This window comes from Notamacropus eugenii, chromosome 3, assembly GCF_028372415.1.
Source record: "Notamacropus eugenii isolate mMacEug1 chromosome 3, mMacEug1.pri_v2, whole genome shotgun sequence".
NCBI classification, from domain to species: Eukaryota; Metazoa; Chordata; class Mammalia; order Diprotodontia; family Macropodidae; genus Notamacropus; species Notamacropus eugenii.
In genome coordinates, this window is record NC_092874.1 from 79,946,139 (window position 1) to 79,973,988 (window position 27,850).

Here is a 27,850-nt window from a genome sequence, read left to right on the forward strand (position 1 = left end):
TTGTTTAGCTCTTACCCTTTAGGTGGAAATTACCCCTGAAAATGACTTCACCATTAGATAAAAATGACCCAGTCAGCATAGACTGAAAATCACCGAAAAGAGCAAAATGTTAATAGTATATAACTGGAAGAGGTGTTAGAGACCACACAGTCTAATAATTCAGAAGATGAGGAAACTGAGACTCAAAGAGGTTAATTGATCTATAAGTTTTACATCTATATTGTAGATCTATAAGTGGCCAAAATGAGATCAAATGCAGATCTTCTGACTTCAGATGCATCATTTTACATGTGTTACTGAGAAAAATAGAAAATGAGCTTAAATTGAATATTCTCTCACTTATTCCCCCCTCCCTTTTGTTTTGAGGCAATTGAGGTTGTGACTTTTCCAGGGTCACACAGCTAATAAGTATCTGAGGCTGGACTTTGATCCTTCTGACTCCAGGGCCAATGCTCTATCCACTGCACCACCTAACTACCCTCATTTCATCTTAGCCATCCACCTCACAGGATTATTGTGAGGGTCAAATGAGATAATGTTTGTAAAGCATGTAATACAGCGTTTGGCCCATAGTAGATGCTTAATAAATGCTTATTTTTCCCTCCTCACTCCCCTTCCTTAGGCTTTCATAGTACCTGATAGGATCAATTTAGCAACAGGGACTCTTTGGGCTGTCAGCTATAAAGAGTATAATAGATTTTTTTTTTATAAGGTCCTAAGGGACCTTAGGAGTTGTGTCCTCATTTGATAGATGAGAAAACAGGTTCATAAGGATTAAATCACCTAGGTCATAGAACTAACAAACAGCAGAATCAGAATTTGAACCCAGGTGATTTAAATCTACATCCAGGACTCTTCCCAGTCTCCTGAATGCTTGTCAATAGAAGACTGGAAAAGGAAAACCTATTCACTCAGCAGGGCAGGTGACCCCTATTCAAATTGTATTACCTAGGAAGTTAAAGGTCCCCACTCAGATGTGACCTGAACGTATAATTAGCACATCACTGTCAGAGGCAGATTTTTGAACCTGGAGGCCTGTTTGACTTCAGAGCCAGATGCTCTCTACCCCTCTAGACGGCCTTTCTCTCTACCAGTAATGGCTTGCTAATATGAGAACTGCTTGCCTACCTTAATGGGGAAGGGAAATGCCGGCCTTGTTATCCGCCCCTTTAAAAATGTGAAGAACAAAATTGAAATTCTCAAAACAGATTGTCTCTTTTGCTCAAATACTATTGTATACTTCTTGTACAAATGCCTGTGTAATCCTCTTCAGAATGTTGTTTGCATTTGAATATGGCACTTAGCACCAACCTTGTCAGAATCACTCACCTAAAAAATGATTTCAGCTTTTCTTTGATGAAAAGAACAAGATAGCTAACATTTTATTGATCTTTTTGCTTTGTCTGCTCGTTTGACAAGCCCAGAAGCCCTAAGCATGGAGTTGGAACATAGCTAACACATCGAGTACTGACAGCTAAAGAAGAGGAAAAAAATGGAAAGATTATAATTATTTGGTTAATAGTGAAATCTCATACAGGAGTTGTTGCCGAGCCTGAATTTTGCATCTTTTCTCCTTTGGCAATCTCCCATTCTACTGGGGGATGGAGGGGTAGAAGAGGGGAGAGTTAGGAAGACAGAAACAACCTAACCTTCATATACATATGTGTATGTGTATATATATATGTGTATGTATATATACACACATACATACATGTATATAACATATATGTCTGTATTTATATCTCTATTTTATATAATGCAATGGTACATCTACAGCTCTGTGGCATAGTGGATAGAATGGCAGATCTAGAGTCAGGAAGACTTATATTTCTGAGTTCAAATCTGACTTCAGATACTTATTACTTGTGTGACCCTGGGCAAGTCATTTAACCCTGTTTGCTTCAGTTTCCTCATCTTTAAAATGATCTGGAGAAGGCAATTGCAAATTACTTCAGTTTTTTGCCAAGAAAACCCCAAATGGAGTCATGAAGGGTTGGACACAGTTGAAAAATAACTAAACAAAATTAAAAACAAAAGCTCTTATGTTGCCCTTCACAGCATCATAGACTTAGGACAGAGAGGAATCTTTAAACTCATTTTGCCCAAAGGCCCTTAACCTAAAATCCATGATCTTGGAGGGAAAAAAAATAATCTTTTATTTTTACTAACCTCTAATGCTAATTGAACATTTCCTGCAATTGTTTAAAAACATGATTCTGAGAAGGGGTCACCAGACTGCAAAAGGGGTCCATGACACAAAGGTTTCAGAACTTTTGATCTAGTCTGATTCCTTCCTTTTCTAGATGAGCAAATAGCACTGGACATGAAGTGGCCTGTTGAATGTCCCTCAGGGATGTGTATGATAGAACCAGGCTGTGAACTGAGGTCCTTGAATTTCAAATACCACTGGCCTTTCCACTGGCCCTCATCTAATTTTCCTTGGTATTACTTCTTGCAAAGCTGATAACTGCAGTGCCCCTCTTCAGTTAGGTGGATGCAGCAGGAGCACAGGTTTCTGTTATGGTTTACTGTCATCTGGGGGGCCATTGCTTCTGAAATACAGTCTCTAGCTTTAAATATTCAATCTACAGTCGCCATTTGGTGCTTACTACTTTCAGAGGCAAGGAAAGGAATAACTGAAAAAGATTCAGATACCATTGCAGGAAAAAAGACTATATCTTAATGCATTACACTCTCTTTCCCAGCAGGCAAGCTATCTGGGTTGGGAAAATTAGTGGTTGTGTCTTATGTGTACTTTGCTTAGCTCTTCAGTTCCAGTTGCGGAAGAGTCCGTGAATATTACCTGGTTTGTGGTCCCAAACAACAACCAGGTTTCATATTTATAATCTTGTGAGTATTTTATAAGATATTTGTATGAGCCATTGTGGGTACTGGAAGTGGAGTCAAGAAAACCTGGTTTCAAGTATCACCACAGACACTTACTATGTGTGACTGTGGACACGTTATTTACCTTCCTTGTCATTTTCCTCTATAATATCAAAGGATTGAACTTGAATGCCTCAAAGGTCCCTTCTAGTTGTAAATCTATGGTCTTGTGATTAGGATAATGTCCCGCATTATGAGGACTTAGTAACAGTGAGATCTTATTATATCCCTGTGAGATTTGTCTTGATTATGGAAGGATGATTACAGAATACTGTATTCAATGACTGAGGTCCTCCGATTTTGGTTTGTTGCCTTCAAGTTCCAGTGACCCAATTAAGAGTTTCATGTTTTAGACACTAGAGGGAAGCATGTGACTGAGCTAAATTCCCCTCTAGCCTAGAAGGAAGAAACTTCCAATGCTGGCTCTCTAATAACAGTCTTTTTGAAGAGGGGGATGGAATTGAAATATTTAAACTAGTTTCACAGGGGAAAAACACTGGGGGATCAGGAAATGAACAAAGGTTTTGAGTTTTGTTCTCCCTGTAATGGATAGAGATATAATTCATACCATGGGTTATGGTTTGTTTCGTTGTTCAGTCGTGGCTGACCTTTTGTGACCCCATTTGGGGTTTTCTTGGCAAAAGTACTGGAGTAGAGTTTCCATTTTCTCCTCCAGCTCATTTTATAGATGAGGAAACTGAGGCAAATGGGGTTAAGTGACCAGCCAAGGGTCACACGGCTAATAAATGTTTGAGACTGGATTTGAACTCACAAAGCTGAGTCTTCCTGACTCCAAACCTGGCACACTATCCACTACATCACCTACCTGCTGTGTGGTTTGGGAACAACTGCTAAATTATCTATTAAACTAATCAAAAGATTCTTTTAGGGCACATTTTCCCTCCATGTGATATTTATTCAGCTAAATCTGTCTTGTCTATACTGTTAACTTTTAAGAAACATTCGTGAGAATGTTTTTCTCCGAGAGAAAAAATACCTCTGAATCTTATCAGACTTTTCCCTATTGTCTCTATGTCAGGATTTCAATTCTTTGAAAAGCAAGCAGTCTCTAACGTGATGCACTGTTACTTGGGCTTAGTCTTAATGAAAACAATATTCTGCCCAACACATTAGCAGTGATTTAACAACATGTACAGTATAGTATAGTGGCTTCCGTGATCTACCTTTTCTCCTGGATAAGAGACCATTGTTATGGCTACCAGTAAAGAGATAGTGAGACCACTCTTCACCTCTTCCTTCTGGATCTTAGGATCTTAGGTTTGATGTTAGAAGAAGATTTTAAAGATTATCTAAGTGAATTCCCTCCTTTTACTGATTAGGAAACCTAGGCCCTCCCAAAGATAAGTGACATGTCCAAGGTCATTCATTCTTGGAACCCTGCTCCTATTGGCTCCAAATCCAGAACTCTTGAGTTCCTAGGGGGCAAGAATTGGTGACTCCTTTTTGCTTGTATGCCTCCTGGTAAATTAGAAACGTTAAATGCATTTGTGTGTTTATAGTGACTTTACAAATCATCAGCAGAAAGATAAAGAGGTTCCATCTATTTAAATGTCTGGCCAAGTTGTGTTGCATCCCAGGATGAGAACAAGATAAATAGGAAGTACCTGCTGCTGTTTAAAATATGGTTTGTACTTGTACAGATGACCCCCTTTCGGCTTAACTAATTTTGGCTTGTTTTTTGTCTCATGGGAAAATCCAATATTACAACATTAATTATTGAAATAATATAGGCTAGCACTGTTCAGAGAATCTATACCTTCTAGATAGTATAAAATGACACTTTTTAGATTTAGTTCTTAAGTAACAATTACCAAGGTGGGGAGAGGGAAATAATGAAATAATGTATTTACGTAATTACCATACTACAGGGGACCTGTTCTATGATCCCCAGGATATCCTTTCAATGTGTTCCTCCTATTCATTGGGATGACCCTTGAACAATTTATCTTTGCAGAAATGTGACAGGCAAATCCTGCTTTTTTCTCTTGCTTTCTTCCAAGGAAATTGTGAATTTTAATCCGAGTTATCAGTAAATCCATCAAACCCGGACAAAGAGGAGTGTCAGATTCTATTTGCAAGATTTCCTCCATTCCTATTTCACTGCAGAATTTGTGTCAGTATATGATGGGTGCCCTGATCAAGGAGACACAGCAGCTGTTCATAGTTTGTCCTATTTATCCAACTGACAGTTCATTGAGATCTATGCCACTGAAAAATTTGGTCTCTTTTATGTTACACTGTTATTACACAGGGTATCACGATAATTTTTTTCTTCTCTTTAGGTAACCTCTTCTAGTATATCTGAAAAATTCAATTTTAAGAAATCTCAGTAATAAGGAATCAGACTTGATAACATGTAATGTTATACTTCTTGTTCCTCATATTCTATTTTAATTTGGTTAATGTTTTATATTGCTATCAACTTTTTAAAGATCAGAAGTAGTTTCTTCTTTTACCTATAGATCCTAAGCTTTTCCATTGGCTAAGTTTTTCTCTCCATCAGTTTGTTTGGTATTCTAATATGCTTTAGTCTATGTATTTTAATATATTTCTACCATACTATATTTTGTGGGAGGGGAGGGAACATTTGTTAAGCATTTCCAATGTGCCAGGTTCTGTGTTAATATTATTACAAATGCTATTTTATTTGATCCTTGTAACATCCCTGGGAGGTAGGTGCTATTATTGTCCTTATTTTACAGTTGAGGAAACTGAAGGATTAAGTGGCTTACCCAGGGTTACTCAGCTAATAAGTATCTGAAGCCAGATTTGAACTCAGGTCTTCCTGACTCCAGGTCCAGTGCTCTATCCACTGTGCCACCTAACTGCCTCTGTAATAGCCTGGGAAGCATTTTTATAATCGGCCTTGTGTGAAAGACACTTAAAAAAATTCAAAATAGTTGCTTGTATTTTTTTTCTAAGAAGGATGAATTTAACTTTCATATGTATGTTGAAAGCTTCTTTTCTATTGAGGAGAGTTTAGTGTCTTTTGCTGTAATACTATGTTGTTTTTTGTGCACCATAATTCATTTCTATAGCATGTGCGTATATATGCACACACACATATACACACATGCAAGGGTCACCCTATATAATAGTTGGTGGGTGTATACATCTCTTAAACCACAAATGAACTTTCAAGCTATTATTCCTATTATTTCATCACTTTGATTGTAGCAGGGTGGATTTACCTTTTTTTGTAGGGCTGGGTGCTATCAAATACTAATTGTGACGTAGTTGTTGATCAATATTAACCATCCAAGGTGGTATGAGCAACTGAATCAACTGTGCTAAAATATAGATGTTTAGAAATACACAGTCTGAATTTTGAAGAAGTCAATGGTCCACTTGCAATATGGTATAGTAGAAAGAACTTGAGACTTGGGGGCAGAAGACCTGGGGTCCAGGTTTGGCACTGTCACTTCACAACTTGTGCAAACTTCACGAGTCCCTTCCCTTCTTGGGGTCTGTTTCCTCATCTTTAAATGAGAGGTTTGGACTAGATCATGGGTTTTGTAACTTGAGGTCCATGGATTCATAAGGGATCCTTGGATAGAGGGTTCTATGAACTAGAACTAGTTATTTTTCCTGATTTCTAACAAAAATATGACATCTCTTTCAAAGAGTGTAGATGATAGACATTATTATGTTTATACAAATGTAGGCAACAAATATTTTTTGGAGAAAGGGTGGTTAATTTCATCAGATGGTCAAAGAACATATACCAAAAAACTTAAGATTGCTTGAGATAGCTCAAGAGATGTTACTCTTCAAGTGCTATCATTCTGTGATTCCAAATACTCATGAGCATTTTGGACCTCCACTCATGGCAGGACCAAAAGGGGCTCAGTGTTAGAGAAAGACTTAAGCAGTAGTCAGCCTCAAAGAAAGATTTTTTGGGTATTAAATATCCAATCAATATTTGCTGAATGAATGAACAAGTGTTTGCAAGAAGGAATGAATAATCGTGAATCAGCCTTTCCTGGCAAGATGCAGACTTCTGCATGGAGAGATTCCTTTCTTATTCTTTCACTGATCATTTTTTTTGGTGGTGTCTTAAATGCATGAATATATATGCCATTGCTTCAGTCTCTGAGAAGATATTTTTGCCTTTGCTTGAGTTCTTTGCTGGCAGCAAGGAATGAGGTAATGATTTGAGATTTGCCAGCAGTGGAATCCTTTGCTAATTTATAGCTATAATTTCACTGAGATTTTTCTCTGGAATATGTTAGTTATTCATATACTACTCCATTTACACAGAAAGATTGCATTATTTGTCTTATGAGAAACTAAACAAGAATATTTTGTCTGTGCAATAGAGACTTGTTAAGATCATAAGGTTATACCAACCTCTTCATAATTCAGGGAAATAGCGTGACATTCATATAAAAGCAGAGGACTAGAGATCAGAAAAGTTGTTTTCTGGAAACTTCTGTCTCTTACTTGCTATGTGACTGTGGCAAGTCATTAAACTTTCTGTGTCCTAGGATCTTCACTACAAGAAAAGGGTAATGGTTACCTTCCTCTTCTACCTCATAGAGTTGTTGGGAGGATAAAAGAAGAGATATCTTACAAAGCATTAAGTGCTATAGAAATGAATGTAAAGCATAATCATTATTAGAATGAAATAGGATATTAGAATTGGGAGGGGTCTTAGAGTTCACCCAGATTAATTCCATATTTGTTATATGAGAAAAATGAGACAGGGAGAAAAATGTCTTGTATAAGATCATACTGATGGTTTGTGTCAGGGCTTCAATTAGAACCCAGGTATTCTGACTACTTGTTTAGTGATCTTTCTGCTAAATATCACTTGCTGTCAATTTCTTGAAATCATACCTGAATGGACTATGATGGACCAAGTCATGGGAAATTCAACACTTCCACATTCACTATAAACTAGGAGTTGTTAACCTGGTGTTGGGTAGGTCTGATACCAATGCCCTGGCAGTTCACGTGCAATCTCAGGGTGAAATGAGACAGTCGTAAATCATTGAACAGTTAACAAAAGGGGGCTTACTTTGCTCTTGCAAAACAAGGATATGAAATAAAGATAGAGTAGGTACTTAGTTTCTATAAAAGCACTTTCCTCCACTGACGCTCTATTAAAATGAGTCTAGACAGCAGTACAATATGTGGTGACTCACATGGTCTTTAGGCATCCAACAAGTTTTCAGACATTCATCAAGTTGAGGGATCCTGCCTCTATGTGGGTGAAACTTTTTATGTTTTTAGGTGACTAGAAGGCTGCATTAGGGGAAGATGGGCCAATCAGGTCCTAGGGATAGCTTTGTTGTCTTTTGGGGAAAACTAATCCTGGTTGTGGAAAACTTTGACATTTTACAATTGGGGTCCATCAACTTTAAAAAATATTTTTTCTGTGATTCAATGTGATTGGCTTACTTTGCCATCCTATCAATTATATATAAACATATAATATATATATTTATATATATATGTGTGTGTGTATGTGTATGTGTGTGCATATTATTATGAGAAGTAATTCATTGGTTTCACCAGACTGCTAAGAAGGTCCCAGATACAAAAAAGGTTAAGAACCCTTGCTCTAAGCTATGTGTGAATAGGTTATAAAAAGCTAGGAAATGTCAAAACAAGATAACAAATAGCCTGCCCTTCTCTAATCTTTCTATAGCTGGCCATCCTCCCCCGTCTCTGCAGTGTGGGAGTTACACATCCCTTTCATCTCTCAGGCAGAAAAGTGTAAGCATTATCAGCCTAAAGCACTTTAAAAATAACATTGGAAAAAATAAAGCCCCTGATTGGCTTTGAATCAAATTTAGTAGTATCAGTTAATAAATCATTTACTACCAATTTCTGACTGAATTTGCTTTTCTGGGTTTACCATTTTTTAAGTTCCGTTCCTTAGCTAGTCAATTTTAACTGACTTCAGTGTGCTAATTAATGTCAGTAAATGAATTAAAACTCTAATTTAATTCTTTCTTCAGTCTCAAACACAGTCATTCCCTAAAGAAGTCTACAATACATTGCACAATACATATGTTTCAAGAAAGCTTTCCCTTTTATTGCACATATTCTAGCCAGAGGTTAGTTGATAGTATTTCTCAAGTGACTATGGGAAATGAGTATATATTCAAATGAATCTGGGATCTCATTGATTAAGGAGTTCCTTCCAATGATGCTGATTGGAACTCATACATTCTTCATGTTGACTCTCCTTCATGTTCTCCTAAAAGTTTACCATGGTGGTAGTGGGAGCAGGAATGGGAGTGGGGGGTTGTCTACCTTTACTTTCTCCCCTCTTGGGTACCAGGAGTGCACTCTGGTCATCTCCATGTCATCTCTCATTCTTGACATTTGACATCTTTCTTGCCACATATTCCTTGATTCCATCTTTAATTCTTGTTTTCCTTAAGATTCCCTTGTTACATGTTATGATCTTTCCTTTCCATTGACTTCTGTGTAATATTTAATCTTAGTTCTTTGGAAGCAGTGTTACTCCAAGTTTTGTTGATTTATAGTAATACTAATAAAATATTCATATTGAAAACATGGATCTTTGCTCTCATGGGAAACTTAGAGTCAAAAAAGAACTTTCCAACTTCTATAGTGTATCCACTCAAATGCATACTGACATCTGGGCAATAAGTATTCTTCACATACTATATTTGATACCTATATTTATTCTCATCTATTTCATTCTTGTTCTATCTTGACATTTGGTAGTGGACTATATCATTTATAAATAGATTAGGGTGGAGAATTACAAATAGCATTGCTTCATTAAGTAGAAACCAACAGTGGAAACAAATCTAAACAAAATTGGCATGAAACCTAAATGAGACATATTATCTCAAGAATATTCACATGTGAAATTCACAAGGAGAATAATAAATACACGGAAAATGAAATGAATTTTTTTCATCTATAATGATTTCTTTTCATCACTAGTGAGAGAGAAGTCATTACATTTTAACTCTAATGCATTTGTCCATGATATTGTCTATGGCACTTGAGAAGATAAAGTCAAAAAAAGTAGCTGGATCAGACCAATTATAAATTTTTTTATTTATAAGCTATCCCATAATGAACAAAAGATGCATGATTTTTGGTAATATTGCAGGTTACATGTAAACAATATTTGCAAAACAAGCTATATGTAAGATAAATAGGAAATAAGTAGCATCAGTAGAGGCTTCTTAGAGAAGATGGGATTTTAGTTGGGACTTGAAGGAAATTAGAGAAATGTAGAGGTAGAGATGAAGAGGGAGAGCATTCAAGGTTTGTTGGGCAGCCATTGAAAATGCCTGGAGTGGGAGATGGAGGGTCTTGTGTGAAGAAGAGCAAGAAGGCCAGCATCATTAGGTTGAAAAGTACATGGAAAGGAGACAAGATGGCAGAGCATAGACAGGAATACAGCTGAATTCTCTCAATATTTCCCTCCAAACAACTTTAAAATAATGCCTCAAATCAAATTTTGGAGTGAGAGTCAACATAAAATTGGGGTGAGACATTTTTCCAGCCTAATACAACTTAGGAGATTGGAAGGAGAGATCTGTGACACTGATATGGAGTCCTCTCTGGAGGGCACACACATGGCTACAGGTGACTTTGGAGGCATAGCCACAGCAACAGCACCTTTGGGAGCTCTCAGCCTAGAGGTGGTAGGGGGGGTCAGTCAGAAAGAGATTACGGAGGAACCTTTGCTGATACTAGTACGGCTGGCATTGATTGTCAACTATATTGTTCATAAGCAGTTATGATTCACAACGATGGAGAGGAATGCTTTGGTTGGTCAAAAGGGTGCAGAGGCCCTGGTCACAGTTTCAGGACCAAGAGGAGTGCCAGGGTTTGAGGGTGCAGGAGAACTGGGAACCTGATCACAATTCCAGGGGCAAGAGGAGTGCTAATGCTTCTACCTGCAGGGAAGGAAGAGCTATTCCTGGGTAAAGACCAGAGCAAAGACTAGGAAAACAATGAACACACTTCTCCTTATGTCACACCACCTTGGAAACACCAAAAACTTGTAGACCCTCAAACTATCCATGGAAACAGCAGCATGAAAAAGCCTGGAGTTTGACACAGTGCCCCTCTATTCCCTAGAGGGACAGAGCACAACTTTAACAAAAAGTTTAGTCAAGAAATAGGTTGGAAAATGAGCAAATATCAACAAAAAAAGAACTTGACCATAAAAAGCTACTATGGTGGCAGTGAAGGTCAGAATACAAACTTACAAGAAGATAACTATTTGTAAACAGCTACGATCAAAGCGTCAAAGAAAAATGCTAATTGTATCCAAGTCCAACAAAAGTTCCTGGAAGAATTAAAGAAAGAGTGATAGAAGAAAAAAAAGGAAACAAAATGAGAGTGATGCAAGAAAATTATGAAAAGAGAATTAACAGTTTGGTTAAAAGAGGCACAAAAAAATACTGAAGAAAATAATGCCTTAAAAATCAGAATTGGCCTAATGATAAAAAAGGCACAAAATCTGCTGAAGAAAAGAATTCCTTAAAAAAAGCAGAATAGATCAAATGGAAAACGACATACAGAAGCTCACCGAAGAAAATAATTCCTTAATAATTAGAATTGGGCATCTGGAAGCTAATGACTTCATGAGACATCAAGAAACAATAAAAGAAGTGAAAAGAAAGAAAAAAATAGAAGAAAATACTTAATATCTAGTCAGAAAAACAACTGACCTACAAAATAGATTGAGGAGAGATAACTTGGACTATCTGAAAGCCATGAACAAAAAAAAAAGAGCCTGGATATAATATTTCAAGACATCATCAAGGAAAAGTGCCTCCTCTATCTTAGATCCAGAGGGTAAAATAGAAATTGAAAGAACTCACCAATCACCTTCTGAAAGAGGTACCAAAATGAAAATTCCAAGGAATATTATGCCAAATTGCAGAGTTCTCAGGTCAAGGAGAAAATATTGGAAACAACAAGAAAGAAACAATTCAGATATTATAGAGCCACAGTCAGTCTCAAACAAATTTTAGTAGTTTCTATGTTAAAATAGAGGGGGGCTTGGAATATGATATTCCAAACAGCAAAGGAGCTAATATTACAACCAAGAACAACTTATTCTGCAAAGCCGAGCATCATCCTACAGGGGAAGATGAATATTTAATGAAATAGTGTACTTTCAAGTATTCCTGATGAAAAGACCAAAGCCTAATAGAAAATCTGACATGCAAAAACAAGATTTTAGAGAACCAAACAAAGATAAACATGAGAGAGAAATCATAAGGGACTTAATATGTTTAAACTGTTTACATTCCTATATGGGAAGATGATGCATATGGGAAGATGTAACTCCTAAGAACTCTGTCATTATTAGGGGTCTATATAGAGGGCATGAATGTGAGTTGATTATATTGGGATAATTCACCCTCCCCCCAAAAAAGGAATGAGAAAGAGGGATGTACCTGCAAAGGAGAAGGGAGAGGTACAATGGAGAAATATTTCTTTCATAAAAGGAATGCAAGGAAGTGCTTTTGCAGTGCAGGGGACTATGGGTGGGATGGGGTGGCAGACAATGCTTGAACCTCACTCTCATTGCATTTGGTTAAAAGAAGGAAGAATATGTACACATATTTAGTTGGATATAAAAAAAATCTGTCTGACTCAATAGAGAACAAGAGGGGAAGGAGATAAGAGATATGGGGGGGATGACAAAAGGGAAGAAGGGTTATAGGAGGCATTGGTCAGAAAGAAAAGACTTTTGAGGAAGGACAGGATAAAAAAAGAGAGAAGGATAAACAAAAGAAAACAGAATGGAGGGAAATACATAGTAATCATCATTGTGAATGTGATGGGATGGGAATGGGATGAACTCACCCATAAAATGGAAACAGATAGCAGAATGGATTAGAATCCAGAATCCAGTGCCACATTGTTTGCAAGAGAAACACCTGAAATAGAAAAGCGTGCACAGAGTTCACATAAAGGACTGGAGCAGAATGTGTTATGCTTTAGCTGAAGTAAAAAGGAAGGGGTAGAAATTATTTTCTCAGACGAAGCAAGGGGAAAAGTAGACTTAACTAAAAGATGCAATTAGGGGGACTATATTTTGCTGAAAGTGCTATAGACAATGAGTAATATTAAACATTTTTACAGGGCATTGAGTTCAAATTATAAAAATAAGACCATTCTCCAGTTGATAAATTATCAAAACTTATAAATTGAAAGTTTTCATAAGAAAAAAATTAAAGCTATCTAGTCATATAAAATGCTCTAAATCACTATTGATTAGAGAAATACAAATTAAAACAACTCTGGGGTACCACTTCATTCATACCTATTAGGAATGAAAAATGTTGGAAGGATTGAGGGAAAATAGATACACTAATAAACTGTTGGTGGAGTTATGAGCTGGTCTAATCATTCTGGAGAGTTTAGGACTATAAGGGGAACAATTTGGAACCAAAGGGCTATAAAACTGTACATGCTCTTTGACCCAGAAGTCCTCCTACTAGGTCTGTCTCCCAAAAAGATGAAGAAAAAGAAAGAGGACCCATATCACAAAAAATATTTATAGCAGTTTCTTTTGTGGTGGCAAAGAAATGGAAATTGAGGGGATATTCATCAACTGGGGAATGGCTGAATAAGTTATGGCATTTGATTGTGATGGAATACTATTGTGCTATGAAAAATGATGAGGGGAGTGGTTTCAGAAAAAAAAAAAAACATGACAAGATCTATATGAACTGATGCAAAATGAAGCCAGAAGAACCATGAGATGATTGTGCATAGTAACAGAAATGTTGTAATGATGATTGACTGTGAAAGACTTGGCTACTTCAATCAGCAAAATGATCCAAGACAATTCCAAAAGACTCATGATAAAAAAATGCTATCTACTTCCAGAGAGAGAACTGATGAACTGAGTATAAACTGAAGTATCGCTTTCTTATTTTCTTTATTTTTATGTTGCTTTGTTTTTGGATGTGTCTAATGTGGAAATGTTTTACACAAGTTTACATGTATAATTGATACAATTTTGCTTGCTTTTCAGTGGGAGGTGTGAGTGGGAGGGAGAGAATTTAGAACTCAAAATTTAAAGAGAAAAGAATGTTAAGAATAACTAAATAATAATTTTATTTATTAAATATTAAAGAGAAAAGTCCATGGAACCCCAATGGATTAAAAGGCATGATGAGTTATGACTTGCACCAGTAAAAGGCATATCTATATTAAAATCACAGCACCAGCACAGTTTTGAAGCATTGAAGGTTTATAAAGCCTTTGTCTAATTTGATCTTCATAGTAACTTTCCGAAGGAACTTTTATTTCCATTTTTACCAGTGTGGAAATGGAGACTGAGAAAGTTTCAGTGACATAATACTCTTGAAAAGGGGATGAAAATGGGTTATTTGAGACTTGTAGCCTCAGTGGGTCTGTTGTGATAAATAAAAGAGTACGCTGAAGTTTCCTGTGCCATCCACAAAAAGAAAAAGAGAAGCAGAGCTTATCCCTGCTTTTTTGTTCTGCAGGATGGAAAGGGAGCTAAACATCTATGTCTTTAAGGTCGACCTACCACTGCTTAGGTCATGTTTCTAGACATGGTTCTTTTTGTCTGCTCCTCAGTTCTACCTTACTGGGAGTGAGAAGCACTATCTTATCTTCTATGCTATCAACTCTTTCAGTACTAACCCTAACCCTTTTTAAGGAAGGATCCAGTTTTAAAATAAGGGGTCCTGTACTATCAATACATAGGAAACCATGAACACAATCCATTCCACTTGTCTCATTGGGATCAATATTTGGAGTGAGGAAGATCCTATCCTACTTAATAGAAACTAACACCCTCAATTTGGTCACCCTGAAACATTGGGTATGACTTTTTCCAGGCAGTTATTAGATTTTGGCTGAAGATATTGGTGGCGGTAGGGTTGGTGGAGAAGTGACTTAGTTCCAATTTAGTTTTTATGTATCTTATTTTGTACGTAATTGTTTGAACACAGGCTGCTCCTCGAAGGCAGAGACTGTACTTTTCTTTGTATCCCTAGTACTTAGCACAATGCCTGGCACACAGTAAGCTCTTAATAAATGTTTGACTTGACTTACTATCCCAACTGCTCTGGATCTTGATTTTTTTTTTATATTTAAAAAGAGGAAACTGGAGTAAGTGATCTATTAGAGGCCCTCCCAGTTCTAAATTTATGATCTTCTGACCCCTACCCCCCCAGTTCCAAACATTTAGGAAACAGATGGGTGTCTGTTGATAACATAAAATAATGCCAAAGATGGCTAAGCATTTAGCTTTAGCTAACAGAGAGATTAACTGGATAGGGAATATGTGTGAATTTTTGCATGATTAAGAGATCTACTGAGGGGAGCACTGGGAAGGCCATGGAAGGTCAGGTGCTGCATCAAGGCACACATGGCCTTTGACGTCCTTGGAGAATCATGACTTATGAAACTGAATTGATGTTCTACTTCCTCTAACCATGATAGAGGGATTCAGGCCCTGTCATGATGTTGTCATCTGGCTGCAGGTTTTTGCCATATAGAAATTTTCAGCATATATTATTTTAATCATTGCTCCTTGTCCTCATTTTAGCTGAAGATTGAGAGGAAATACTGCATGAGATGTTAGCATTTTTATTTTATGGGAAACTGTGTCTAAGTGACTTTTGATTACTTGTACCCTCCTCCCCCATGTTATATTTACAGACACAATAGCGAGCTTCAGACAGTGTTCATGATTTCTTCATTACCAAAGATTTGTTCTTATTTTCTCCAATCTGTCTTCAAAGGAATAGAAAGTTCTGATTTATTTCAAGAGTTGTGGGTTGTTTTTTTTTTTTTTTAAACTCTGAAAGCAAATACTATTTGCAATGTGACAGGCAATTAGCAAAGCATTTAGATTTATTATAAAGTCCTGGGAATTGTAGGGCTCTATTTTTTTGTTCACAGGAGACTTATAAACTCACTTAAAGGTAATGAGATCAGATTGTCCTTTCCCTACATCCAAATCCCTAGTCCAGGGATTTGAAATCCTCAAGTCCTGTTGCTGTAATCCATCAGGATGATTGCTTTCTTTTCCATCTTGCAGCCATCCCTCCAATCTTTTAAAAATACTGTCAATAAAGTCAACTGTTTTTCTTTCCATTTTTGACCCTATTATTTCCCCTCGTTAAGCCCTCCAATGGATACAAATACTTCAATTAGAGTCTTAAGGTTGTCTCTATTCTGTCTCAGGATAATAACTTCATAGTTCTGTCTACATTTGTCAGGTTGCTTTTCCCTCCTCACATCATGCGAAGTATCATTTTGTTTAATTTTCCGTAGTCTACATCCACACCTTTTTCTGCAATGTATTTGACATCAACAGTTATCTTCTACTTTGACATTCCTCCTGTTGCCAGGCCAACAATCTCTCTGATGAGTAGATATCTCTGTCTCTTGTGGTCTCCTTTGACTCAACTCATATCTTTTCTGTGAACCAGTCCCTTCTCTTGATTTTTTTTTTCCTGTTCCCTAGTGTTCCAGGCCTGGTGACTGGGAGAATGGGTCTTCTCTGATTCTTTTGTTTCTCTCTCTGCCCATCCTCTTCATCCCCACATTTAATCAGTTTTCAAGTCTCATAGATTCTTTCTTGTTTCTCTCCATATCTATTTTTCCTCCTCTAGCAGAAGTTAACACTGACTAAGAGATATAAAATACTTCTTAATTCCCCTGAAAATTAACTCTTCTTTATTGAATATCTATATTCAGGTAGGAAAATAGAATTTTAAAAAGTGTAAATGAAGATAATTTATATGTAGATATATGATGGCATAGCAGATAAAGCACTGTGCTTGGAGTCAGGCAGTTCACTTAACCTCTCCAACCTCAGTTTCCTCATTTGCAAAATAATGGTGCTTATCTCACAGGGTTGTTTGGAGGATCAAATGAGATATTTCACATTCATTTCCCACTAAGTTGTATACCTCCAGAGTTCTCCATCATGCCCCAACATCATTAGACTGGATTATCATTTCAGCCCTGGGACTCCCTCCTTGGAAATACACTCTACCCTTAATGTGCCCCTTCCTCTCATTGGATGACTCCTTCCAGAAATTCCATTTGAGGAGATCATCTAAGCCAACAGTCTCCTCTCCCTCAGGTCTATTAATGTAAATTGCATTCTCCTAGTCAAAGCAGCAGTCATTTTGATTCTTTCCCACGCTTTCTCATACCTCCTGTGCATCCAGTCATTTGCTAGGTCCTATCCATTCTACCTCCACAATATTTCTCCCATCTCTCTGTTTTTCTTTTTCCCCACTGTGGCCTTCCTGCTTTCAGGCACTCATTGTTCCTTACCTTTGCTATGGTAATAGCCTTCTAACTGGTCTGGCTGGCTCCATTCTTTACCCTGTCCAAATTGTATGAAATTAAAGGTTTAAAAACTATGCCCTAACTGATCTCAAAAGCACCATGCTTCAGGTCAGCCTTACTTATACAGACAAAAAAAAGAGAGTTGGGTGGACTGAGGGAGATATGATATATTGCTGGGAAATAAGAATATTGAACTGAATGTTGGAGATGAGAGTAGAATAGAAGGGGCAAGTTTTTTTTGCTCTATACTCTTTCCACTCCACCCCCACCTCTGCCCCCATTTTAAGCCTAATCCATGAGCTAATCATGGCTAGCCATGACAAGGTTCCTTGTTGTGACAGGACACCAAATGGAAGAGCATTGGGAAATGATAATAACTGTCTACTTCTGAAGCCATGGAAGACTGTATACTACACCTCTAACCATATCACTGCCCTGTCCCCAAACCTCCAGTGGCTCCCTATGGACTACAGGATAAAAGTATAAACTCCTTACATTGGTACTTAAGGCCCTTCAACAATCTAGTGTCAACTGACTTTTCTAGCTTTGTTTAATATTTTTTCTCTTCATGTTTTTTAGATTTCAACTAAATTGGATTACCAGAAGCTTACAAATTTCATTCCCATTCTCCCACCTCATCATATTTGTCCTGGCTAGTCCTCATGCCTAGAATCTACTCTCTTCAATCCCTTTTCCTTTGAAAACGAACTCAGGTACAACTCTTTGCATGAAACTTGCTTAAAAATGTTCATTTTGGGGGATCTCTTGGATAAATAAAATTCAGTCGAATATTACTATGTAAATTTAAGAGGATGGTGAAAATGCTTTTTACTGATTCAAGTTCTGTCCGTAGGTACCAGGTTGAATACAATAAAAGGCTCAAGGGAGACCTTATACTAGGGCTAACGTACAGAATTGTTCCTAATGGTTCTGTGGAAGGAGCTAAGAAGCGAAAATTAAGACAATTGTTGATTACTAAGCAAAGCTGAGGGGAATGACTTCTATGAAGAAAAATGACTAGGCTTGACAGTAAAAACCCTTGTTCACATCTTTATGCATCTTCTTTAAGAAGGTCTAGATAAGGCTGATGAGCATTTCTGGTCTGTCACAGAAACCCTCATTTCCATTCTTTTATTTATTTCTTAAATGTATTATTAAAAATGACATTGAATATCAAAATAAGCAACTAAACTTGTTTGGTGATAATTTACATTTAAATGAATTAATTTCAATGCATAAAGTATCACAGTACTGTCCCAGTGCCTTCAAGTCCCCATCAGAATTCTTTGTCCATTCATTCTTACATAATTCTCCAAATGAGATCATAGTCAGTGTGTATTCCATTTTTTCATTCTACTTTTTTGCCTTGAATTATTTTTAAAAGTTTTCTTAGATTTCTTTCTCTTTCTCGGATTTATCAGTCATAATTTCATTAAAGTATTCTATTACATTAATATATCATAATTTACTTAACTCATCACCATGCTTTAAATTTAGTTTGACCTGAACATAAAGTCTGACCTTTTTTTCCTTGGAAAGGAAATTTGCAATGAATGTTTTTCCTTAGGTGCTTTCTCATAAATATTAATTTTTCTCTGACCCCCATTTTTTCCCTTTATTTAAGGAAATTTTATTTTCATCATCCTTTTAAGGAGGCTTAGGGCTGTAATATGTTCCTATCCAAAATTTATTTTCCTCTAGACTCTTATTTAAATTTAGATTATAACCTCATAAAAATTTTGGGAAAGTAATAAGTAGCCATATGTTCAAAAATCATTCTAATTTCCATTTAATTCACTCATAAAATCACCCTCCCATTCAGTCAGACTGCTGTAAGGTGGTTTAGATGAGCGATGTGCTTAACGCTGGCAAACGGCTAGCTCATAAGAAGGCCTTGATCTTACTAGCACTATTAATCTTTCTCCTTTGCACATGTCAGGTCCCCTCACACACAAAGAAGGAAACAGGACCATAAAAAAGGAAGAAAACCATTAGAAGTACATAAAAGAAGAGCTGTGAGATTTTAAATTTTATTTTTATTTGCATGAAATTTACAGAAAAAGGAGTTGGGAAGACAGCGGTGATTTCACAGGCCACATCCTGCTTCACCATCAGGGCCCCCAAATTTCATCCTGACAGAACTGAGTCTGACTGTTCTCTCAAGTGTCCAACAACCATGAACCTGCACCCCCAAAGTTCCAGTGTTTTTCACATCTAATGCCTATTGTCATTATAGTTAATAACTCTTTATATGATCCATCCAGGTCAGGTAAATGAATGCTTCATTGCTAGTTAAATGATTAAGAGTTGCAATTCATTTAACATACTCAATGATTCATATTTAAACTATTATATTGAGTTCAGGCTTGGTGTGACCTATGCATGGCACTATGGTACTTTTTAAAGCCTGCTGCCCAGTATATGGTTATTTTGAAAAACTGATCAGTATTGCCATGTGTTTGAGTTTCAAAAACCATGTTATTTTTTATGTTGCTACCTAATTTAGTACTGTTTTCACTAATGAGTCTCATGGGATTGCTTGGCTTCCCATCACTGGTTTCTTTGGCTCTTTTTTGGCCAGTAGGCTGGGACAAGATCAGGATTGTGTAATTTAGGTCAGAAGGGCAGCTGTCAGGAAATACCAGATTTGTATTTTACCATCTTTTCCTAGCACGAAAGGAAGCAATAAAAGCATGCCTTGTTTACCTCTAGGGGCATGAATTATATATAATTATTCCCTGATAAGTCAAGCAGCATTTGCAGTTGGCCATTAAACATGTTGGCTATGGTAGGAAACCAGGCTGGATGACAAATGATCAGAGGTTTTAAAAAAAATACATAACACTGCAATATGTTTGGCAAAGAAAGAAGGTTTTACTTTGTTCCATTTCTTATTCTAACTTTTGGTTATTAAATCCCCACTAAAAATGACTCCATAAAGTTACAAATCTTTGTAAATTCTACAAATTGTAAAGATTGTTTTGCCTCCAAGAAATTATGATTCAGCTTCTATTTTAATTTCCAGTTAACAAATAAACTCTTGATCCCCAAAGAGCAATGGTAATTTCATACTCAGATCTATATAACTTGTTCTAAATTATACCCTGTAGTGAATTTGAAAATGCTGAGTGCAAAATATTCTGGGTGGTTGGTTGCCAGCATTGCAAAGTACATATTCAAATCAACACTTGTGTAAAAACTACAAAAATGGACCCAGACATTCATCTTTAAGCTGTTTATCGCGCAAGTTTTATTTCATGAGAACTGTGATCAAAAGAATTAGCTCCTATGTTCTGTTGGTGGTGGTGGTGGTGATGATGGTGGTAGTGGTGGTGGTAGTGTGTGTGTGTGTGTGTGTGTGTGTGTGTGTATGTGTGTATTACATATCTGTGTAGCTTGTGAAAAAGAGTCTAGGTAGCAAAGTCATGCTCTAAAACTAGTGTAGATGGCTATTAATAATAATTACTAACTCACACATAGCATTTATATTTCTAGGCTTTGTCTAATGTGTTACAATCACATCAGCTCTATAAGTTAGGTGCTATTATTATCTCCATCTTATAGATAAGGAAACTGAGGAAAACATAAGTTAAGTGATTTGTCCAGGGTCACACAGCTAGTGAGTATCTGAAGCAGCCTTTAAACTCACATCTTCCTGACTCCAGGTCCAGCACTCTATCCATTGTACAACACAGGAAAAAACAAAACAAAACGATGTTTTTCAAGTACAAGAAGCGGGGTAGAAAGGATAACTGGGTACAGATGGAGTCATAGGCCGTGGGATGGTGAGAAAATTCCTTCATTCATCTGAATCTCAATTCTCTTGTCTGAGCTTAGGCTTTCTCATGATGGCTTCCACTATTTCTTTTAGGGCATTCACCTAATAAGTATCAACTCTGCTAAATACGTAGGTCTGAACCCCTAGGTTCAGTTCTTTTCCAATTTTGGTCTGGACTGAAATCTCACCTATCAAAAAAGAGAAATTCTCTTTTTCTTCCTAATCTCATGCAATGAGTAGAGTGTTGGATTTAAGTCAGGAAGGCCTGAGTTCAGATGCTACCTCAGATTCTTATTAGTTCAGTGACTCATCGCCAGTTAGTTAGACTCATTTTCCTCTTCTGCAAAATGAGGATAATCCAGAGTTATTGTGGGGTTCCAAGGAGAGGATAGATAAAGTGATTTATGAACCTTAAAACTCTATATAAATATTAATTATCACAATATTGCTGTTATTATTTTTATCAGTACATAACTGAGTCCCGTAAAAATAAAACAGGCAGTTTGACTTTATGCTGATCAACAGTTTTTTTTTTTTTAATTAATGACTTAAGAGGAAAATTGCTCATTTAGAACAATGATGAGCCCAGAGGGAGTCAAAAGGGAATAGATAGTGTACAATCTATTTAGCTCTCTCCCTAGAAGGAGGGAAGGCAAAGGGGAAAGCATGTGTCACCATCAATATTGCTGGCCAGTGCTCAATCAGTGGCACAGATTGAGCTGAGGGCATAGTCTGTCCTTGGATCATCCCATCACCCCCAGTTAGGAAGGACTGAGTTCCTTGTGCTGGCTAATCCCCCCTGCTGTCCTCTCTCCATGAGTCCTCCCTCCTCTCTACTGTCTTACAGAGGCTTCTCCTTGTTTGCTTGCTCACACTGGTTTCCTGCTTCTCCTACCTGTAAATTCTTTTAAATCCCCTGGTCAGAGGCAAGACCCTAGGGACGTTGCGGATTCTGTGTGAAAACCAACCCTAGTCAACAAGACAGGGACCTAGATTTATTTTCTTGAATCAAACCAGGAATGAGCCACATTCATGTAATACTTCATATGTATTGTCTCTTGATCCTCATAATAACTGTGGGAGATGCTGCCATTATCTCCTTTTTTGTGGTTATTCTGTCATTTCAGTCAAGTCTGACCCTTCGTGATCCCATTTGGGGTTTTCTTGGCAAAGATACTACAGTAGCTTACCATTTCCTTCTCCTCCTCATTTTTACAGATGGTTAAACTGAAGCAAGCAGGGTTAAGTGACTTGCCCAGGGTCACACAGCTAATGAGTACCTGAGGCCAGATTTGAAATCAGAAAGGTGAGTCTTCCTGACTGTAGGTCCAGTACTCTATCCACTGCACCACCTACCTATCTGCTCTGTCTTCATTTTACTTAGGAGGAAACTGAGGCGTAGAAAGATTGAATGACTTGTTCCTGGTCACAGAGCTCATAAGCATCAGAGGCAGGATCCAAACCTTAATTTTCTTGACATCAAGATCAGCATCATTGTGACTACACACTGCTTGTCAGCAGAACTGGGATGTGAACAGAGGTCCTGACTCTAGATTCAGAGCCTGTCCATTAAATGCCATACTACTGGACTGCCTCTCCTGCCATTACCAAATATATGTCGAGGCAGCGAGGTTAGTGTTGTGGGTAGAGTGCTGGGCCTGGAGTCAAGAAGACCTGAGTTCAAATCCAGCCTTAGACATTTACTAGTTGTGTGATCCTGGGCAGGTCACTTTACCTCTGTTGGCCTCAATTTCCTCTTCTGTAAAATGGGGATAATAATAGTATCAGCCTTGCAGGGTGGTTCAGAGTATCAAATGAAATCATAATTGTCAATGTTTAACATAGTGCCTGGTACACAATAAATGCTATATAAATGCTATTTCTTCTTCTCCTACTGGATAGAAGGAGTATAGGCATCACTTGGCCTTCTCTTGCCCCTACCTGTAAGATACTTACAGTGCTCCTCCTTCTCCTCTTCCTTCTTCTTCTTCTCCTTCTTCTCCTCCTCTTTCTCCTATTCCTCCTCTTTCTCCTTTTTTTCTTCTTCTCTTCCTCCTTTTTCTTCTTCTTCTGCTCCTCCTCCTTTTCTTCCTTCTCCTCCTTCTTCTTCTCCTTCCACTCCTCCTTCTCCTCTTCCTCCTTCTTCTCCTTACCTGGTGACCTGTAGTCATTATTTATTTGTGTGGCTTATTTAATTTTGTTTAGTGATTCCTTATGTTTTCCCCATACGTTTATAGCTCCTAGTAATTTTCTCAACATAACAAAGAAAAAAGGCCAGCAAAATTGCCAACAGAGTGACCACATTATGATAGGCACCATAATGTAGGGAAAAGAGTTTTGACTATGGAGGAAGAGAACCCACATTTAAACCTTGAGACTTCTAAGTGATATTTGATGAGTCCCTTTAAATCTCATGGTATCCATTTCTTCACGGGTAAGATGAGCTGGGCTAAACTCTATCCCAGCTTGAAAATTATGACCCTTTGCTCATATTCAGTACCCTTTGTGACCTACTCTCTTCTCCACATCTTCCTCCCCTTATTTCTAGTGCCACTCGCTCACACTAAAACCGAGGTGTACTCCCTATTTCTAGCTACATATTAAATGCTAACTGCAAAGACATGAAGCAAACACTAAGATGCTGCTCTCACTCTAAGATCATCAAAAGATTAGCATCCCATTCAGGGTGTGCAGGCAAATGTTCTCATTCTCAGCTTTCCAAATAAAATAAAATCAGCACCAGGGTAATGTCTTCAGACCCCCAGCTGACTTTGCCTTGCTTTTTTAGTAACACACTTCCCTAATGCTCAACAGGCATTTTTGTTGCTACCTATTGTTTTGCTAATATTTAGAAAGGCTTTCACAGTGGGAGTTTGCAAATGTCTCCACAGCACTCGGACAAACCAAATTAATATAATTCCAGACCTAATAGCTTTTGTTTAGCAAGTGAGAAAAAAAGTGGGTTTGCTTTTTTCCAGTCATAGTGAGTTTGAGTAGGAAAATGAGTAACCCTGGGAAAACCCTTAAAGATTAAAAAAAAAAATAAAGCAGCACAGTTTGTCTTTACTGCAACATTTGGAACAATATTTCATAGGTTATTTTCCAAAATTTTTCTGGCTTCCTCTTCATTTTTAAAGCATTCTTTTTTCTTTACTTTCTTAAAGGAAAGAGACTGATCTCTCAGCCTAAACTCTGGAGCCCCTCTTCCCACTGTATCTTTGAGAGTATTGATCCATCATCTTTCCCCTTCCTTTTACATCACCTCTCTCCTTTCCCTTCTCCTCTTCTCTCCCTTCTCGTTTCTTCCTTTGCTTTCCTCTGCCTTTCACTCTAACTGGGGTCAGAATTTATATGTTTGATAGCTATACTTTTCAGGACAGAATTATTATAAATTCAGTCCTTTCAATCTGTCCTATCAGACCCTGAACACAGCTAGTTATGACTTCTAGTTATAGAACTCATGGTTAGAATTGGAAGGACATTAGGGATGACTGAGTCTAACACTCAAAGAACATAAGTAATTGTCCAAGTGCTAATTATTCATATAGATGGGTTTGGAATCCAGGTCTCCAGACTTCTGATTCTGCACTGTTTTAAGTATTTGCTGTTCTTATTGCCAATGCCATGAGCCTAGATTTATCTCATTCCTAAATCCCTCTTCATCACATCATCCCTTGATAATTATCATGGTTTCTTAATTATAACCTTTTCTTGTCTCCTCGATTCTATGCTTTTGTTCTTCCTACACCTCTTCTACTTCACTACCAAGTTAATAATCCCCAAACTCTGGCTTGCTCAAATCATCCCTTGAAAGCTTTCAGTGACTCCCCATTGCTATGTTCATGGGGCTTTTTAGTTTCACCCTTTCATATTCCACCTTGGATAAGCTGGTATAAGACACTATGCTAGATGATGGAGAGGTATAATGTATATGGTTCGTGTTCCTAGGGAGTTTATAGTCTAAGTGGGGTGATGGGTTGTTACATGAAAATATAGATAAAAATGTAATGATGAAGTGCTTGGGTGCATGTGCTCGGACCCCAATTCTAAAATCACATTTCTCTTTAAAAATCACATTTCTCCCTAACCTCAAAACACCATCCCAGGCAGTGTTTCCTGAGCCCAAGGACACAGCTTGCCCCAATAACTGTTATCTCCCTTCCTGATACAGTAGCCAGCTGCACCTATAGAACTTACTAGTCTGAACTAGCTGTGTACTGGCTGAACAAGCTGCGTACTGGGTCATAATGACATTTACTGCTCACTGACCAATCACAGGTATCCTAGACTTAGGCATACATATACCTCCCTTACATTTATCTTGTCTAACAAGACATTGATGAGAGCAGCCTGGTATTCCTTAGTCAGCCTGGACCATTAGTTGACTTAGTGACATTTCAGGCCAAAACCACACCTCCATGTAGCACCCCACCCCCCTTGGGATATTTCCTTATGAACTCTGGGTAAAATACCTGTGTAGTAGATACCAAAAGTACATGTTCCTGTAAGAATTAACCACTCACTAATCCCACCCTGAATCACCTAGGTAGCATATTTGGCACATGGTTTACTATAGAATATCCTATGTAAACTTTACCTGTACCCCTTTAAAGTTGCAAGTTCCCTAAGAACTCTTGCCCACTGAAAAGTGTAATAAATCTTTATCTTGACTTCGAGAATGCTTGAGTCCATGAATTCATTCTAGGTGACCTGCCCTGGTGCTCCAGGCTTTGTGGGGGTCTCATCAGTAATACCTTCTACAACTTGATTCCAATTAATCTCTCAGTCTGTCTCCCATTATTCCCCAACTAAAACATTCCATTTCAGCTCAAATGGTCTATGGTGTACCCAGTCTTCCCTGAACCCCTATTATTTGTATTTTACCCTATGCGACTTTCTTTGCAGCCCCATCCTTCCTGATTGACCTGCCCTTTCAGAATTTCTTAACTTGTCTAAGTTCTATGCCTAGCTTTTATCCCACATTTTTCAAGAATTTTTTCCCAATCATTCCATATTTTGGGATCGTTTTTTCTTTGGAACTCTAGAGCACTGACTAAAACACCCATTTAGAACTTGATATATGGTATTTTAAACTATTTCTGATCTTTCCCCCCACCCTAAACTTATCTTCCTATCTAGATTTAGAAGTTCTCCTTCCCCCAATTTAGTGTAGAGCCCCATATATAACTGATCACCAAATGTTTGTTAGTAATGATGTTTGTTAGTTTGTTAGTACTGATAGTAATGATGACCTTAGAATGTTTATTGGGAAATGCTCATTTCAATCCCTAGTGAATACATAGCTAGAGAGATAAAGGGGTGTAACAGAATATTCTTAGGTTATTTTAGGAATATCACTTTCCGCTGAAGATGGAGTAGAGACTTTGGCATGGGATTAAATGTTTCAAACATTTCTCACGTATCCATTTCTTCCTTCTTGTTATTCAACAAATATTTATTAAATATTTAATATATTGAAAGCTCTGAACTAGGAAGTATGTAGGGTACAAGAGTGACCTTGTGACCTTGACTGTGACCCTGAAGCTGTTTATAATCTCATGCTACTTGTTGTGGATATATTTTGAAATTTATTTTTTAATTTTTTTAAATCTCTTTAAAAATTATTTTATTTTCAGTGCTCCACAATCACTTCCACATAATCTAGACTTTTTTTCCCTCCCTCCTCCTCCTTTCTTCCTACATTCCCCTTCTCTCCGCGAGATGGCATACAATTCTATATAGATTCTACACATACATTCCCACTAAATACGCCCTCACCTTAGTCATGTTGCATAGAAGAATTAAAATGAATGGGAGAAATCATAAAACAAACCAAAATGGAATACAAAAGAAATTCTAGGATTGAATTCCATAGCTCTTTCTCTGGATGTGGAAGGCATTTTGCCTTAAAAGACCATTTTTTAAGTCCTTGCATTGCAATGAAGTTCTAAGTCTACCAGAAAAAATCCTTATCCACTGTGGTTGTTGCTGTGTACGAAGTTCTTCTGGTTCTGCTCCTTTTACTCATCATCAATTCATATAAGTCTTTCCAGGCCTCTCTGAAGTCTTCCTGTTCATCATTTCTTATAGCACAATAGTATTCCATTACATTCATATACCATAATTTATTCAGCCATTCCCCAGCTGATGGGCATCCCCTTGATTTCCAGTTTTTGGCCACCACAATGAGTGCTGCTATAAATATTTTTTTTTTACATGTGGGACCCTTTCCCATTTTTATGATCTTTTTTGGGATACAGTCCTAGAAGGGATATTGCTGGGTCAAAGGGTATGCACATTTTTGTAGCCCTTTGGGCATAGTTCCAAATTGCTCTCCAGAATGGTTGGATCAGCTCATAGCTCCACCAGCAATGAATTAGTGTTCCAACTTTTCCACATCTTCTCCAACATTTATCATCTTTCTGCTTTGGCATGTTAGCCAATCTGATATGTATGATGTGGCATCTCAGAGCTGTCTTGATTTGCATCTCTCTAATCAATAGTGATTTAGAGCATTTTTTAATATGACTATAGGTGTCTTTAATTTCTTCCTCTGAAAACTGCCTGTTCGTATCCTTTGACCACTTATCAATTGAGGAATGTATTTTAAAATTTTGTAGCACATAGGGATATGGAGGTGCTTAGCTGCTAGTAAAAGCTTGAAGAAACTTCATAATGGTAATTTAGGGATGAGAAGAGCACATATTAGTGGCTTTAGATTCCAAAATGACACTTTGTCTTATTCTTGAATTTGAATCTTGTTTTTAAAAGCCAAATTAAAAACTATTCTCTTAAACTGTCAATCTAATTTAAAAGTCAACTTTACAACAAACTCTAAGGTGAAGATATTTATCA

General features: G+C 37.4%; 1 long non-coding RNA gene across 1 annotated transcript in view; it reads left to right on the forward strand.

Moving 5' to 3' along the window:
* The window catches only part of LOC140532910 (uncharacterized), an 82,239-nt gene that overhangs the window by 17,749 nt on the left and 36,640 nt on the right, over positions 1-27,850 (forward strand). The window contains exons 2-3 of the long non-coding RNA XR_011976735.1: positions 17,797-17,930; positions 22,214-22,301. This is a non-coding gene — a long non-coding RNA (uncharacterized lncRNA). The remainder of the gene's footprint in view (positions 1-17,796; positions 17,931-22,213; positions 22,302-27,850) is intronic.